Source organism: Trachemys scripta, chromosome 5 (genome assembly GCF_013100865.1).
Source record: "Trachemys scripta elegans isolate TJP31775 chromosome 5, CAS_Tse_1.0, whole genome shotgun sequence".
Lineage (NCBI taxonomy): Eukaryota > Metazoa > Chordata > Testudines > Emydidae > Trachemys > Trachemys scripta.
In genome coordinates, this window is record NC_048302.1 from 102073046 (window position 1) to 102091213 (window position 18168).

At 40.1% G+C, this 18168-nt stretch overlaps 1 protein-coding gene across 6 annotated transcripts in view; it reads right to left on the minus strand.

Annotated features, from left to right (window-relative positions):
* Positions 1 to 18168, minus strand: part of PCDH7 (protocadherin 7) — a 396749-nt gene that overhangs the window by 214771 nt on the left and 163810 nt on the right. The gene's annotated exons all lie outside the window — the stretch shown is intronic.

Below are 18168 nucleotides of genomic sequence, written 5' to 3' on the forward strand. Positions count from 1 at the left end.
ATCAGGTAAGAGAAAAACTATACAAGATTTACAAGATAAATGCTCAAATTTGAATTATGTCGTGGCTACTGGTAACACTAACACACACATAGACCTTTTTAAAATCACTGTCTGTGGTTTTGGAAGCCCATCCCCGTAAGAAAGATAACAGGAAACAGAAATGTTCAGTCTCTCTTAGCTCTTTTGCCATAAAATTTAATGCCTGGAGATTGGGTATGCTGCCAGCTGACTTTATAAAGCCTTTAAAGTATCACTGGCACAGCTGAAACCAGATGCTTCCACTGGGACCATTCAAATGTTGATTATTATGGATTCGTGTTCATTCAAAATGTCAGAGATTACAGAAGAATTGTCACTATAAAAGTTTACATACTGAACTCTGACACTCAAGAGTATTCCAAGAAGTGGGTGAGTTCTACTCTCAACATTTAGAAGACACTTAAATGTAGACTGGGAATTAAAAAAAAAAAAAAAAAAAAAGCTAGGTGTCTACCTCCCATTGAAGCATATTACACATTTCAATTCATTTTAGTGAAAGTTAATAGACATTAGGTTTTTGAAATATTGTACCCGTAATAACAAACAATAATAATACATTTAATTTACTATTAATAAACTGTATTTTTAGGTTGCAACAAAACCTCTAACACTAGAAAACTAAACTATATTTTAATCTCTCATCTATTTGCATGACACTTGTTTACTAGTGTATATTAGTAATATTACACTAATAAAAAAATGTCATGTGCAAATAGATTAGAGATTAAAATATAGTCTAGTTTTCTAGTGTTATAGGTTTTGTTACAACCTAAAATGTATATATAATTTCACCTTGCTGTCATCTTAACAATCATATTGACATTATCACTTTGGATTTTCAAAACACTGTGCAAACATGAATATACTAACAAAAGCTACAATCCCGCAAAGGAATGAATGAGACTCCACACAGGTTTAAAGATCGGTCCCTTTGTTTGACTGAGGTATGCTTTCAAGGTGTAAAGCAATATTTAAGTGCTAATGTTCAATAGGTTGGTAACTAGGTAGCATTATGGATATAAACTAATAAACAAGAACTCCTGGAACAAGTAAATCAGCACAGATTATAAATGTGATTGTTGTTGTTAATATAAGAAAAAAAATGAGGTTAACAGACCTGTGGTATTATCATGCTAAATCTTCAGACTTTAAAGTTTGCTTATGTTTGTTGCTATAAAGTGTTGGTATGTCAGTTCTACTTATAGCTCTACACAGCACGCCCATTATGAGAAGAAGAGAGGTAAATGTAAACAGTGCAAAATGGGGCAAATAAACCACAAAATATGTGGAGAGCCAATGCTACTAAAGTGGGAAAAGGGGACAGACAACAATAGAGAGAGTTAGAGCTTCTGTGCAGGGACCCTGGCCCTGTGTGATCTAAGCTTCTTTTCCCCTAAGGAACCTCAGCAAGGTGGATTTTGATGGTTATATCCCTTGCCACACCACAAGACCAGAAGCCCCTCCTCCTTAAATGGAACATTATGCAGCAAATCAGCTTGTTGAACCTCATAGGAATTTTAGAGCCCTTCCCAGGTGTTTTAAAACAGTAGGGTAGAATAAGGCCCTTAATATTCTGAACTGTGAGATGTTTGGATCACTTGTATTCCATGTCATATGTTAGATTACATACTGTGTTATTTGCTATTGACAGTTTACACATATGCTCACATATACCTTGTATTTAAGTAATGGTACAGTCCTTTGTCCTTATTGTTTTAGAGCTGAGTAACTAGCTATCATATTTTCTTTAGTACTGGAGAGAGCCACTTCTACTCACTGCATTTTGTCACTCCATTGGACTTTAAAGAATTTTAAATGGATGCCAAACACAGATATGTGTTTTTGATAATCTGCCATTTTTCTCTACCATGACTTTTTTCAGATAATTTAAGAATACTCTCAAACGCAAGTGTGCACTATATGGAAAGTTAAGGATAAGTAGGTCCAGTAAAGATCACTATTCTCATTACATTGACAGAAGTCACAGGCTATTTCCACTGTTCTGACATGGTTGCTATATTCATTTCTTCACTTTGTGACCATGTAAGCTGACCAGATGCCTGACTTTATTACACTGGAGATGAGATATTTTTTGTTTTGGAAAATATGGGCATATTATTTAGCAGGAATGTTAAAAGCTCCTAATACATTCCAAACTGGTGATATACTATGGTCCAGAAAACAACTCAGTTGTCTTAAAAGGGGGGTAGGAGGAAAAAGTTTGTGCCAGTTATAAAGGTTTTCAAAACAAGAAACACAAAATGCAGCATGTACTTAAAATAAGTCTATTTACCTTTTTTAGTTTTATACACAACTGGCAAACTTCCTATGGCTCTAAAGCAAAAAAGAGAATGTCAACAAAAAATGATGCTCCCAGCTAAACAATTAAAACATCAAGACCTTTTTTTTAAATAAGGTTAAAATTTGATGTGTAAGTGAAAGCTGTCAGTGTATCCTGAGCTCTAATTTCAATATTCTTTCATTTTAATACACAGCATTATGCTTAGAGGTACAAATCCTGCCCCTCCCCTACTGCTACAAAGGGACCCCTGGCAGCAGAAGTAGAGCTGGTTGTATGTGTTGCACACCCTCTTTGCAGCACAGAGTCCTGGGTGGAAATGGGTAGACAACTAGAAGGCAGACCCAGAGGAACTACTACTATTTGAACTGTTCCTATGTAGAGTAAGGGATGAGGCATATAAAGTCCTGTGGAAGCCTCTATGAAGTAGCCTCCACAGTTGCTCCAAGGCCTAGAAGGATTCCTTCCCTTCCACCCTCAATTCATCTACCCAGTGCCCAGCATCACTACTCAGGCTGGGTCCTGGGCTTGGGTTTGGGGTTCAATGAACTGGCCTCCTAATAGTACTCTGCAGCCTGCATACAGTGAAATTCCATTTATAATCAATTACAGTGAAAGGCTTGAATTTTTCAATGCTTTGCAAGGCACAAATTGCAAATCCAGTAATAGTGAACCTGCGCTTATGCTGAGGCTGTTCTGTGACAGGAAAAGCAACTTAGTTATAAGATGATATCACTGCAGTTATTTTTAAATAACTCTACTTCTCTCATTTCTAGCTTTGAAGCAGGACTGACACACTGAACTGAAAAGTAGGAAGTCACTCAGTGTTTACATATTCTGTAACATGATACTTCTTAACTTTTCTCCTTCCCCCTTGAGCTGGTTTTTATATTTTCATTTATAATGACAACATTACACTTACACAGGTGAGTTATTATGTTTAGAGAGGATGGCAGGAGCAACTGAGCAATGCAGTGGAGAGCATCTGAACCAGTGCTGCTCAGCACATTTCTTTTGTATTGCGACTTTCATTCTGCCTTAGGAGGAATGCAGCAAAATAGCAGTGTTTTAGAGTAGAATATGTATAACCTCCAGAAGGTAAGTAAATGTAACCTGGAATGAGTGCCACCCCCACAGAGAGACATTGAATGAGCTTCCGCCGGGGTGGGTGGGGAGAAGAGGCATTCCAAATTCCAATCCTGGTGAAGAGTGGTGAAATGTGACACAATACAATACTAAAGGTACAGAATAGCTGTGAGCAATTTGGTGTGATCAATGACTCGAGAGCTCTGCAGTCTGAGTCACAAATCACTGCATTGACCTCACATTGGCTAAATCCACCAGTTCATACAGAAAACTTACCAGAGGAAGATTGAAGAGAAATGTATTTTCCCTACCTAACTCCCCAAATGAAGAAAAAGGTTGCAATCCTGTTCCTGCTGAAATAAGTGAAAAAACTCTGCTCAGTGGAAGCAGGATAGCGCCCATATTACATGAACATAGAAAAAGGAAGACATTCCATTATCTTGCCTGCAGCTGTGTGGCTGAGGTGCAGAGTGTCTGTCCTAGCCAACACTCCCCTTAACCTCATGTTCATGTGGCAGAATATGTTATAAAAGTGAATGCCTGAAAGTATAGTACATAATATTCTAAAAAATACCCTGACATTTAAGACAGGAAGGGAAGAAGCTTTGTTTTTTAGTCAAAACAGCATGTGTACATAAGACATATACATGCATCTGTTTTTTTGGCAAGAGGAATGCATTCTGTTTCCCAGTTGAGATAATATATAAATATGCACGTCTGATGGTTACATCCTCCCTTGAAAAATGTGTATTGTAACATGCTGCAGTGAAAGCATCCTATAGTGGGAGATACCAGACAAGCAGGGATAACTCATATTCACTTCCAGAGTAAACAGTGAAACATATAAAAGACAACACACTAACAAATACAGACAAGATACATATATACAGGTACAGAAAACTGCAAAGGGTGGGGAGAACTCCAGATGATGTAAACTGGTGTAACTCCATTCATTTTAATTGATTGCCATGGAGCTTTGCTGGTTTGCACCAGCTGATAAACTGGCCCTTTATTTTGTGCATGATAGTTAGCATACAGAGATGTGATAGGTCTTACTGTTCTGTTAAAGGCTTTGTCTGGAGTAGGGTTCAAGGAGTGATGGTAGCCTGTATTAGCTAAATTCTCCCTGATTGCACAACTGTTTTACGAATTTCCTTAGATGTCTTCTTAGCTCATTACTTAGACTAGAAGGTCTTTGAGGCAGGGATCATCTTTTTGTTCTGTGTTTGTACAGTACCTATTACAATGGGGTCCTGGTCCAAGTCTGAGGCGCCTAGGTGCTACCACAATACAAATAAATAATAATAAATTCTGGCACTATGCAGAAAAGTATGCCTACATTGTGACCCAACTACATACCACTACCCACAAAAAAAAAAAAATCTGGATCCATACTTAGATGCTGTTCTGCAAAATGGATATAATCTATCAAACCAGGAGTTATCTGCAAGAAAGACTGGGTGATCAGATCAGGGACCATAACAATAAGGGTACATCTGCACTGCAGGTAGGATGACCGGACAGCAAGTGTGAAAAATCGGGACGGGGGTGGGGTGTAATAGGAGTCTATATAAGAAGAAGACCCAAAAATCAGGACTGTCCCTATAAAATCGGGACATCTGGTCACTCTAACTGCAGGTGGCAGCATGAGTAAACAGACATATGCTAGTTCTGCTGTAGCTAGCGTGCTAAACATGGCAGTGTAGCCAGGGGTAGCACATGCATCAGCTTGGTCTAATGCATGAGTACAACTTTGCCCAGATGCCCATGGTACATACTCATGCAGTTAGCCAGTGCCATTGCCCATGCTATCCCAGCTACACTGATATTTTTAGCATGCTAGTTAGAGTGCATCTGTCTACTTGTGCTAGGAAGTACGCTCTCCACTGCAGTTTAGAAATACACTAAAGGTCTGATCCTTCCTACAAGGTGCTAAATACAATTACAAGTTAGTTGAAGTTGGTGGTGTTCTGAACCTCACAGAGAAGCTCACCACTTTGCAGGATCTGGCCCTAAAATGCAAAGACCATGCCCTTCATCCCAGGTTCCACCATGGAACCACTCAGCCCAGGGCTGGCTCCAGATTTTCTGCCGCCCCAAGCGACGGGAAAAAAAAAAAAGTCGATCAGCAGCACTTCGGCGGCAGCTCAATTGTGCCGCTCCACTCTTCGGCAGCAGTTTGGCGGCGGGTCCTTCACTCCCTCTCTTCCTCTTCGGCAGCAGCTCAAAGAGGAAGAGAGGGACTGAGGGACCCGCCGTCGAATTCCTGCCGAAGACCCTGATGTGCCGTCCCAATAACGGCCGGAGTGTTGCCCCTTTGTATTGTCCGCCCCAAGCACCTGCTTCCTTAGCTGGTGCCTGGAGCCGGCCCTGAGTCAGCCACAGCTCTGGCCATCGATAATTGGAGGGTATGAATAAGGTTATGGTAAATCAAGAACGTAGTGCAAGAGGTGTGCTTTGTGATTTTTGCCCCCTTCCCCCAAACTCCTTGCCACACATACTTTTTCTATTTACCACTAGGCAGAAGAAGTTACTGAAATATCAGGTTGAGGCAACTTCTTTGCAATTCCCCCATTGGGCATTCAATCCCAAATGTTTGCATTGCCACCCACTTCTAGAGGTTCTGCTTTAAAATGTGGAGGCCTACTCAGGGGTATGATGAATCAGTGTATCTTCCCTTTCCAGCTAGCACCACTTCTTTGGGGTCAGGTTGTGTCAATTAAATCCCACCCATGCTGATTTTGCCCTATCACAAGATCCAGAATAATGCAATTATTACTAACCCCCCCCCCAAAAAAATGAAGTGGAGTGATGCCTTTAATGAGATGTGAGGCATTCTCCACCTAGAAGATGTGAATAGATGTCAGGGATTTGAGACCTTCCTGCCCTTCCCATATTGTTAAAGGAATAAACTTCCCAGGTAGGTCCCGACAGACAGCGAGGAGATCCAAGGGGAGATGAAAAAGAGGAATGTGATATGGAAAAGGTTGAAAGCCCTGAGCATGGTTATTACTATTTATTCTCTACATTTAAAAATGTGATGGAACTTCTGTGAATTATTAAAAATTAACATTTTAAAACACATTCAGGTTTTAATGTTGCCATTTTTCTCTAGTGCTAGTCTGAGTAGGAATTATCTGACACAAAATTAACACACATAATATTCAGTTCAGTACAGCCCATTTAGCCCATTCCACTGACTTTAAATGAATGCAATATAATTCCGGCAAAATCCTTTCTCCAAGAATGATGTGCAAGTTAATTAGTATTTTGCAGCATTTATTACACGTTTAGAGACAATGCAGACATTAGAATTCTGAATGCTACATTGCATGACTTCTAAGAATCAGATCTTCACAGTCAAATGTATTAAAAAAGTTCAATGTATCTTGCCTCATAGAGTAAGAGTATGGCCTGTACTTCCCTGATAAAAAGAAACAGACATGATGGCAATATGTTTGCTATCAGAACAATTAAGGAGCATTGATGCTGATTAACTCAATACATGTTAAAAACAGAAAATTCTGGACAGATATATGTTGTTCACCATGGCCCTTATGATAATCAACAACAAGATGCCAAGCACCATATAACTGGAATAGTATAGTCTGTATACTACTGGATCAGGACACTACTAATCCTAAAAAAAACCAAAGTATTACATCTTTACTTACTTTGAAAAAACCTGACTGTCATTAAATGGGGGCACTTGGAATTAAGGCTGCAGATATAGTTCACCTTCATGCAAAACACAAAACTGTAGAGTGTCCATAATTTTTTTTAAAGAGTACTGGAAATGACCAGGAATGTATGTTGACTTACATATATTATGACCCTTTCAGTAAATATATTTGATTAATGATATTACTGACATGAAAATTCACTTTACAGATTCCTTAAACTCTGATCAACAATATCAATTTATAAGCTCTCAGATGTCAACATATGATAAAAGAATGGTTACTTATCCTACAACAGTAACTGCGATCCTTTGAGATGTAGTCCGTGTGGCACCCGTTGTAGGTACATATGTGCCTCGTGCATGTGAGATCAGATATTTTTTTTAATAGCACTATCTGTCAGTGCTGCACTTGCACTCTATTCTCCTCATGCTTTTCTGTGAGGGCATAAAGGGCAGAATGGCCCCAAGCCTTCCTCAGTTCCCTCATAATTTGCAGCCCATGGTAGCTGAGGGCTCTGGGAAGTAGGGATGAAGGGCATGTCATGAGGTCCACACTGACTACAACACCTCAAAGAATCACAGTTGCTGTTGGGTAAATAAGTGTTCTTTCTTCTTTGAGTATGTGTCAATGTGGATTCCACTGTAAGTGACTGGTAAGCAGTAGCCCCTCAGGATGGTGGGAATGAGGAGTTCCAGCTGCATCAGTCAAACAGTGATTGTACTACTACTCTCCTGAACTTGGCATCTGATCAGGCAGGTAAGTCCAAGACATAGTGTCTGACAAAGGTCAATGAGTTACTCTACGTGGCCAATGTAAAGATTTCTTATACAGGCACATTTCTGAAGCCTTTAAGACCTTTAAGACTATTGGCTAAGTAAGCAAACAGACATGGTGACAGTCTGAAAGATTTGGTCCTGCCAATATATATATAAAGCATTATCCTGGAAAAACTGAGTGTGTGAAGCATCTTTTCTCTTGGCACTGAATGGGAATGTTGAAACTATTAATGATCCTGGGTTTGGGTGGGAATAAAAGTGCTCAAAGTTTTATGAAGGTACCTGATACTACTTCTCTACCCTTTAAGATGTAGGCTGGATGGCAGCTGGGGTTTGCCAGAGCCCCTTGGCTGTTTCCACTATGCCTTCATTTATCAGAATTACAATTCTGGCCAGACTGGTGCTGTCAGGATGTCAAAGAGTTTGAGTGATTGCCCTTGTATGACCATTGTTTGGATACCCAGGGTCTCTGCAATGTCAGTTAGGAGATCCTGGAATGCTTTGAAGTTATCAAATGCTGGTGCCAAGGATGGGGTCACCATCTCCTCAGGTGACAATGTTAACTCCTACGGCGGAGAATGAAGGTGCTGTTGTTCCACCCAGTTTTTGGCCGCTGACCATTGGCTCAGGAATTGGTGGTCTGGGTACTGATACCACTGTAGAGCCCAATCTCCTCTTCTTCCTCAATGTAAAGGAGAAGGATCTGCAGGACATTTGAAATGACAGTGCCTAGTAGAGCCACTATGAGCAGGGTGTCAAGATATGCAAGTACTAGCTTGGTTGCAACTGTCAGCCCAGTGCTATTCCTGCCTCTTTCGTAGTGACACTATACAAGAGGGATCTCTAGGATCATGCTCAGATGGTAGCAGTAAGGCATCTCTGTTTGGAGTAGTCCAGTGACAGTGGAGTAAGACGAGTGGTGAGGTGTAGTATTCTCTAAATGGCACTGCCAAGGAAGGATGTCTTTATGTGATTCCAAGCCTAATGTTGCATTGGTACAGATGATGTCCCCAGAGAGGATCTCAATGGTTCTGTGAGAGCATACTTTGGTCTTGTAATCAGCACCATGGTCAGTGCAGGTGCCTTCATTGGTGTCAATGCTAGTTGTGTCTATTTACCTAGCACTACTCTCTTAGCAAAGGACTTAGACTCCCTATCCCTGGAGAAGTGATATTTTTTCTCTCTATGGGGTGGTGCCTCTGTATGCTAGGAGTCATGTTTGACTTCCTCTCGCTTCAACCTTCCTTTTAGCCTCAACCTTCTGTTGGGGCACCAGTGCCAGCTCCAACTGTGGCATCCACATTGACACATCCTTGAAGAACAGTATTTATGCATCAGCTGCAGTGGAGCAGATAAGGATATTTATGACAAATAAAGCTCATAACTTCATTTCATATAGATTAATTTAAGCATGAGTCCTTGCTTAGATCTAGATCTACATAAACTTTAAAGTTTTAAAACAAAACCATTTGTAAATTAAGGTGACGGGGGGGGGGGGAGAACAGTTGACATATTGTTGAAATATCACATAAAAGAGTCACTTTTAACCCTGTAAAAACTAAATCTTTGTCCTAGATGTCAGCAGTGAAATTTTGATTACCAATTTTTATTACAATGACTACCAAGGGGATTTATACCTGGAAAAAAATAAATATATCCTTAACTATGGAGTTGCTCCTAATACATTCATAATGAGATTACACAGGCAAATTGACACAAGAGGTCTCCAAATGCTTGGCAACATGGCAACATATCATTAAGGGCTTTTATGTTTTAGCTGTACCATTTCCAATGCCCAGTGATTCTGCTAGCATTGTGAATCAACATGATAAAGCTGCTCCAGACCCACCCAAACCCACTGGTTGCTGCTCAGCATTTCTTCCATACCCAAAAAATTTTGCTGCTACTGCAACTCAGTAAACGGAATGCAGCTGTGTCTGCTAATGGTCCTCCTCACCCTTGGCTCACACATTGCTGTCCCCCCACATGCTCTGCTAACAGGGCATGGATATTGATAACTCTGCCATCGACTGTATCTGCCCACAAGGGGAACCCCTGCAACCCTCCTTTCAATTTGCCCACAAGGTAGATAATGAATTCTTTCCTGTTACTCCTTAGTCTCATGAACCATGCTTCTCCTCTCTCCCCCACTCCATCACTGACTGAGATAAATTATTCCCTATATGGCCAAGAAAATTAAATCACATTAATACTTTTACCTTCCGAGGGATGGCCAACCCTAATTTCAGTTACCAGCATCTTGTATGTATATACAGGCAGATTAGGCAGAAAGATAAAGCAACAGTAGTAGCTGTGTCATACTTAAGCTTGACACATGCTTTCCATTATAAGACAGAATTGTCCTCTAAAATCCCCAGTATATTTTTTCTCCCCAGTTTTCCTTCTATTGCAAGATTCCCTTGCACAAAGAGGTCTGCCAACTAGTTTTTCAATCTGGATTGGAGATTGTTTTTGAAAACTCCCTTTTCCATTTTAATTCTGTGTTATGAGTAAGATCAATAATCGTTTCTGTGCCTCGGGTTCCTCACTAGTTAGGTCTCCAGAACACTCTGGATATATAGAGGGTCTCAATCTGGAGTGCGCAGAGTGCACTTTCTTTAAGTTTTAATGGAGTAAACCCAGTATTCTCCTTTTTTTTAACACTATTGTATTTTTGGAAAGTATGGACTAATTGGTACCTCCTTATTATTTGTAGCAGAGAAAAATATTGTGTTTCCTGGTATCTCTACATTATTTATGGACTGTGCCCTTTCAGCCACTTTTCTAGTCTCTGCACAGCAATTATTACTAACTGTTTTTACTCCAATGTGATTCAAGTTCCTGTTCAGCTGTGCTTGTACTGTAATGGAAGGGTGGATGAATGAGTCCTTTCTATATTTAATTGAGATCCAGGTAATTCAGAGATGAATCACTAACCCTTTGCTGTTACAGAACCTATCTCTCAACTGCAACTGTACACCAGGATCCGGGGGAAGAGGGATTATATATATATATATATCTTGGGCCTTAATGTATTTGTATAAATTTGGAGTAATGCTGGTGTGAAACTGGTGTAAGTCAGGGAATAATCTTTATATGTATATATGATAGACATACATATAGATAATGTGGCTGGCAGGCTATTGGAAGCCTGATTATTGGAAGCCTGTCTGGTTTCTGGAGGAACTTCGTCAAATAAAATCATTTCTCAACTTTACCCTGTGGACCAATCTGGCAGCTGGGCAATCCCAAGATTGGGAAGAGGGGCACTAAAGAGGTAAAGGCACCTTTGCTCACACTCCTCAAATTCCCAAGCACTATTAGGATGCAGCCTGGGATGTAGCCCATTTTGCCAAGGTGTATCAGACTACACAAGAGCTCCGATTATTCCCTACCTTACACCAGTTTTACACCAGCATTACTCCTTATTTACACAAATAATTTGGGCCCAAGGTATGAGGCAGTCAAGAATCAGGCCTATGAAGTCTGCAGCATCAGAACTGCACTCATGCAGCAGCACTCGTTGACATCACAGCAACTTTTACTCTCCTTGCTTTTCCATAAGACCTAACAAGGAAGGGTAGGAATTCAGATAACCACAGTGATACTGACACTGAAATTTAGTATGACTTAAATGCAGTGACAACAGCAGCCATTACCATCACCGTACTAAAATGATTATTGCTCACTTTCCTTGGTGTTTTACTTATCTTCATTACTTCCACCGCCGTTGGTGTTTATCCAACCACAGATATTTGAAAATGATGCTCTAAAGCTAGATGAAGATATTATGAGACAATCACCACTAGTCTCAGAGAGTCAATCAATGTCAAATGCTAGTGAGATAAATATAATGACATTGATATGTGTATGGGACAGATCTGAAGAGTGGAAGAACAGTAACATCAACTAATCACGCAAATTCAAGGTGTTTCTTTAAGCACTGGATTTTTGACAAAACATGCCATTATACTTTTCTTTGTATTCTATCTTAATTGCTAGCAGCTTGTTAAAAGACTAACAAACAAAATATTAATGAACAATTACTATTCTGCGTGAATGCATTCAACCCACACAACTCTTTGTTTCCCCTTACAGTCACACATTTCTATCATTCTAAATTCCTATTGTTGTGTTTAATGTACAACTGGTAAATTAAACAGGCATTATTTTTCAATGAGAAGCCTGTAACACCTTAGAGAAGTACTTCAACTGAAAAAAAGAGAAGAGAAATACTTTGACAAGAATAAAGTCCTTGATTATTAGCTACAATCATTAACAAATGAAGATTGCATACAATGGTTGAATAAAATGGTAATAAAGACCCTATAAAGACACTATATCAGAAAGAAATTCAAGGCTTGTCTATATGGCCCTGCCATGCAGACTTTGGTGGCTGGTCTGCTCCTAAGCAAATAAGCTAAATAAAAGCAAAGCTGGTACATTTGTTCATTGACGTTGACAATTCCATTTTAATTATTTATGCTCATACTTCATAATGTACTAGTAAACATAATGTAGTATATTTAAAAAAGAAGAAGAAGAAGAAGTAGAAAAAGTCTTAGTAATCCAGCAACTCACTACAGTCCCTACTATTAAATCTGTGCTCATATGGTGTAGCGATGGCCGGTATTTTATGAGAATTACAAAGGTTGAGGATTAGTGGAGAATAGGTTAGTGAGCTTTCACTTTGCTGAAATATCACCAGAAGGGAATCCAAACCATCCACTCCGAAGCCATCCTAGCCAGCAGGGTCCCTACCCATGTTGTCTAACCACAAAGCCCCCCTTCTCTCCTGATTCCTCCTCCTTTTGCCCCATACAAGTTCCTGAGAATCACCTTTCTCTTTCCCGTTATTCGACATGTTTTTCCCTCAGCCTGGAGGACCTATAGCTCCTTTCTCTCTCCCTCACTCTTTTCTTAGGCCTTACAACTTTCTTTTCCCTCACTCCTGCAACCAATTACAGATGAGTAGGGGGCTTATTGCTGCCATTTGGCATCACTATCACCTAACCACTAAATATGCTCTCTGCTCATGACACCCCCTCAATTTTCCCAGCTTTGTTGTGAGATGCAGAGATTGAGTTGGTGCCAGGAGAAGAACTGGGAAACAGAGAGCATGCTGAGTGAGCAAAGAGAGGACTCTCAGCTGCCAGACATGCCTAGACACAGCCAGGAGGGTGGTCTCCAGTAACAGATGAGAGACAAACACTTTTTAAAAGTTCTGATAGCTGGCTAGAAAAGCAAGAGACACATGAGGGAAGTTGGGGGGCAGAAAAAGGACCACAAGATGGATGTTAAGTAGATCTGTCTCCAGCTCAAGCAACTTCTTGTTTTGTGACAGTCCTATCACAGCGGCAGCAGAAAAGAGACACACAAAGAAGCAGAGGGCATATGAGACATTCCATTACAGCAATTACAGCTATATGAGGAGCTGTGGTAGAGCTGGTTGAAATGACTATTTGTGTTTTCTTTTTGCCTGCTTCCAAATTGTTGTTTCAGCAGCTCACCATTTGGGCTGTTACAAGAACCAGGCACCTGGAGTGTTCTCTTTTTCATGTCTAATGGAAAGGGAACATGAGTAGTAATCCCTTGGTCTTCCCAACAATTTTTATATCAATTCTATAACATTTTTATATCATGCACCTTTATCATATTTCTCCTTTTCCTTTCCAGATGAAGCTGTGCTAAGGTTTTTGTGTAGGGAAGTGCAATTTCACCGAATCTAGTATTTTCTTCAGCTCCTTGTACAGAATCCACTCCCACTCCCCACACATCCTTCCAATAATTTTCACTGAATTCATCTGAACATTTTTTTTTATTTCTTTCCTGTCTTTTTTCGATGAGGTGACCAAATGTAGCATCCCAGGTGATGAAGATGCATTCATTTATGTAAATGGCACTACAATATTTTCCATATTAGTCACTATTCCCTTTATCGTAGAGACTAAAACTTTACTTTTGGACTTTCCTCAGTTATGCCTACATCATTTTTCCTGAGTGGTTACAACTAGTTGAGAAACCATCAATGCATATGGGTAGTTTAAATTTCTCTTTTCAGTGTTGATTACCTTGCACTTGTATGCAACCATTGTCTTGTCTAATGGGCTATATGTGTCTAGGTCTTCTGGAGTTCCTATCTCTAACAGTGTAACATTATGTGTTCTTGGGGAAAAAATTCTACTTCATTTCCATCCTTGATCCATTATATAATTTAATAATTATATTAAATGCTGATCCTACTACTAATCAATTTATTAGTCTTGACCTCTTTCTGTGCTGACATCTGGCCATTTAGTCCTGCTCTAACTCCTTACCAGTTTTCAATTCATAATAGGACTTTCCCCCTCACTGTATGTTAACCAAGCCTTAGTAGCCTTTTCTGATTTTTCATAACAAAAATCATTTCAAAGTCTAGGTCCTTGTGCTTTTCCACTCCACTGTGTGAAAAGGAGAAAAATATGGTCATCACTTTCAGATAGGGCTGGACACATACAGAAGATCTGCTGCCTTTGGGAGCTCCAAACAAACTCACGGGCATAGACAGACAGAAACTGGATTGAGCTGAGACTGGGATGCTCCCCTAATAAACTGGTGAATTATGCAGTAAGTGGGAAATGCGGTGAGGGTTAATGCTGCTCAAAACATTAAACTCTGCTCTGTGGCTTCTAACTCCCTTGTAAAAGGGGTAGTGTGCAGCTGCTGACTGAAAGCTAGTGGCAATACAGCAAATGATTGAGCTGGGAGGGACCTAGGAGGTTTACAGACTGCCTCTCTTCATATACATTAGATTGAGATCTACAGTTTCACCCTAGAGTTTTCTGAGACACACACCTGTGATTGTGAAAGAAAAATAAGATGAGTTTTCTGTATTCTGCCTCATGGATTATTTTTGAGTAAGTTATCCTTTCCACTCATTTTTCCATGAAGAGGGTCAATATGGCTTTGAATAAATCATAAGCACCAGTTCTGCCATAGCTACTATTTTAGCTCCTTCATGCAGCCAAATTCTAGTTGCTTGTGCAAGAGTGTAGAAGCAGGTGGGAAGGGGCTGAAAGACATCAATTGCCCGTGCATCTCCTTTGTATACTTCTAACCCAGTCCCACAGAATTCTGTTTTCTGCATTCACCAAATATAAGGTACAAGAAAGTGTCAGTAAATGACAGCAATGCTAGAAACTTCAAAGGGGAGTGGTGGGAAGGATGGCAGTGTGGTCCTCTTCTTGTCCAAACCTGGTAGGAGCTGGAGGATGTCACATGGCAGTGGGGAGCAAGATACACACTTTTAACCTCCATGTCACAATACAGTCCACTAAGCTGCATCGGGCTGGACAGACACAACTTGGCCAAATTGATTTGTCCTAATCATATCATACTCAATAATTCTGCCCTTAATGATTTTGCATGAACATTGGCATTTTCTATGGATCATAGAATCATAGAATATCGTGGTTGGAAGGGACCTCAGGAGGTCATCTAGTCCAACCCCCTGCTCAAAGCAGGACCAATCCCCAACTAAATCATCCCAGCCAGGGCTTCATCAATCCTGACCTTAAAATCCTCTAAGGAAGGAGATTCCACCACCTCCCTAGGTAACCCATTCCAATGCTTTATGCTGGATATGTTCCCCTCTGCTAATTTATACTACTTCATACAATTTTCCACTCTACATCCATATTTATTTTAATTGAACTCATTATCAAGACAGGAAAACCTGCTCTGCATACTCTGAATTAGTAACTTCCCACAGCATCATGTTAATAGCAATATAAATTAGTTCTCCCTCCCAAAAAAGAAAGAAAATCATGCATTAAGGTTTATGCATTGCAGCTGGAAAATAAAATAACCCAAAAAATAAATTCTGACAAGATGCATGTAACAAAGTGGCAAAGCTCTTTTGTTAAGTTGACTCACCCTGTCACCCTGCAGCGAGCTGCTGATATATTGCTACTGATTTATTTTGGCAGAAGTTGCTTATTAACTCCACCTTGGGAATAAAGCAGGTGGGAGTGGATCTTTCAGCTGAAGGAACTAGGGTGGGATTCTGGGCTGTGCCTCTAAAAGGAGCAGCCCAGGTGATCTGTTTAATTTATGGAAGCCACTTCCCAGGCTGCCCTGTGTGCTTTTATGCTGCAATGTGTAGTGCAAACCCTGCTCCTGTAAGCCAGTCCCACTCCTTAGTCCTGCACCCAGCATGCCCCCTACAATGGGGCCTGTGAAGGGATCCTAAGAAGACAGCTTTCCATAATGCAACCCTCCCCTGGCCAGACATGGGCTTTTAGTGTCTCTTTATGCTGCTCTGGCTCTTTTAACCAGTGTAAAAGGGCTGGAGCAAGGGTGAAGATCTCACCCCTTATGTCTACTCAGAAAGGATCTCTGAAGGGAACCATTTAGCTTACAGAAAGGGTTACCAGTAGGTTGACATTTATGTTTTTATTTTTATTAATGAATTACCAATAAAGCCAAATCCCAAGAAGAAGGTAAATCTGGACTAAATACAGTGAGCTAGATTGTGGCTTTTAAACCACAACTGTATGTATGTAGCCACTACACACATTTTGCCTCAGCTAAGCACAATATCTCCTAATGCTGGTCTTTGTGCAATAATTAAGATGCTTGCATATCCCAGTAGCTTGCATATCCCAGTCTCACTCTGCAGTGTGGAATTGGGGGCAAAGCCATATCCCTGTCTACTTCCCCCCACTTTTTGAGTCCTGTTTTCCAAGATAGTTTGTAGGGGCGATCAATCTTTGTGCTCCCCAGACCACAGGAACAGTTTTTCAGTTTGTCATCCGTGTGTAGCCTTCCTGGCTTGTGCAGAGGCTGTTCAGCCATTTAGAAGCTCAGGGTGTATAGTTTCTATTCAAAATAGGGCAGGGAACCCCACCTACTTATGTTGCTTTAATTTTCAAAGTTGCTTTATCAATTAATTTTAAAATTGTATTTACTGTTGTGTTTTGTACAAGAAAGAAAACATACAAGACTGCACTGACACAATGGTCCAGAACTGGTCAAATTCTGTTGGAAGTTTTCTAACCACTGATCTTGAGCAAAAGTGTTTTTTGTTTTTTGCATAGTAATGATGTGAGAGAATATATATAAAAATTATCTGCATGTGAAAATGATTTAATGCTTGTATTGTGTTCTTAATTTTGTCAGATTATATGCTCTCAAAACATATATATACAAGTGTATAATATTATATATAAATGGTTTATATTATACACTTGTAAAAGTCTGGAAATATGAATTTTGAGAACATGAGAACAATTTTGTTCTCTTCCATTTGGCCAGCAGGATATTTTTCCTGTGTTTTCAGTTATTAACTTTTAAATAATGAAACAGCACTGGACATCAGTTGAAATGAACTGAACAAGTAGCAGAGTTCCCTGACCCAAAGAATCTATAGCCTAAAGGCACAATGGATTCAATACAGTTAGTTCACTAACAACCAGGCAGTATGCTGAATAATCATTATAACTGAAACCCACCTAGCTAGATCTATAATGATTTTAAAGAGTTTTCTGAAAGACTGGGAAGGAGCTGGCATATACTAATAGGGAGGTTGGTCTACAAAAACTGGTCAGAAGGATATTAAAGCCACAAGGTATGTAGTGGATAAAAGACACGGTAAGGAGAAAATGGATTTGAAATTAAAATTCCTGACCATGGCTCAAGGTGAGTACTGGCAGAAGAATCGGGCCAGTGACTCCAAATTAAGACACATGCAGTCCTGAATGCAGGGTTGTATCTCTTATATCTTAGAAATATCATAATGAAAAGCTGCATAAACAAATAGTCTGAATTATAGTCCACCATTGTACAGAAAATATGAACTTATTAAAAATACTGCTGAATCGTCATGCTAAGTCACTCATTCTTCATCATCACCTAACCATATGTTAGTAGTTAGCATTAAAAGCAGTCACAGACAGTTGTAGAAAAGTGTTTTATGGGATACCGTGTTTCAGGTCTCAGAGACAGAGAAGCCCTGATAAGTAATATGTGTGCCATTCTGGAGGTACCCAGCAGAGTTAGGTCTGGCCTAAGTGCCTAGCTGGGGATTCCCTTTGTGAAGAGGAATCCCCAGGTAGATTGGAACTGGCACATCTGGCTCAAGGCCACCACAATTTATCACAGCTAATTCATGGGGGGAAGGTGGTGTGGATGGAGTGTTTTGTTTTTTGATGATCCCCGACAGTGGGCCACAGGGGTCTAGTTGTAACGCCGAGGTTCTAAATAACATAAGGAGACACACACAGCTTCTCTTTAGAATAGGGTATGG